The sequence below is a fragment of the Barbatula barbatula genome (genome assembly GCF_947034865.1).
Source record: "Barbatula barbatula genome assembly, chromosome: 12".
NCBI classification, from domain to species: Eukaryota; Metazoa; Chordata; class Actinopteri; order Cypriniformes; family Nemacheilidae; genus Barbatula; species Barbatula barbatula.
The window spans coordinates 616488-617175 of NC_136775.1; positions in this window are offsets into that span (position 1 = coordinate 616488).

The following is a 688-nucleotide window of genomic DNA, read 5'->3' on the forward strand; positions in this document are numbered from 1 at the left end:
AATGCGTGACCCCTTTAAATTGTAAATGTAAGTTTTATCAGTTAGAAAAACATCAGTCTGAAAGTGAACCATATGCTTCTCTGTATCATTATTGTTTTAGTTGTTGTGTGGACGCTGCTCTCCTGTTTAGAAAAGTTTAAAAAATGTTATAGTTTTAGTTTTTTAGAGGCTTTATAGAGTGTGTAACAGAGACGGGATGGGGATTTAATTCACATAAACCAAAACACAGTTGTATAGAGTCAGTTAGGGCCGTGAGAACGCAGCAGAGATCTGATCCAGCACATGATGCTGAGGGGAATCCTTTAATTAAACCCAGCGCCGGCCGCTCGGAGGAAAGATACTCCACTTCCAGAGAGAAGACGTGTGTGTGCTTGCCAGCCGGAACAAGAGTAGAACACGATACAATGAAGCTTCTGTGTGTCCTGTTTCACAAACACACATATACAGGAGGTTCGGTGTGCGGGTCGACCCTGAGTGTATGTGTGTGTGTTCAGCAGTCTGGAGCTCATCAGATACGTGACTATCTTCCACAAAGGAAGATTCCTGTATAGCTTAGTGGTAAGAGCATGGCATTAGTCATGTGTATGGTCCAGGGATTGCACATACTTAGAAGCAAATGTATAGAATTATACAATGTAAGTCGCTTTGGATAAAACCATTGGCCAAATGTCTTAGTTCTGATGAACAG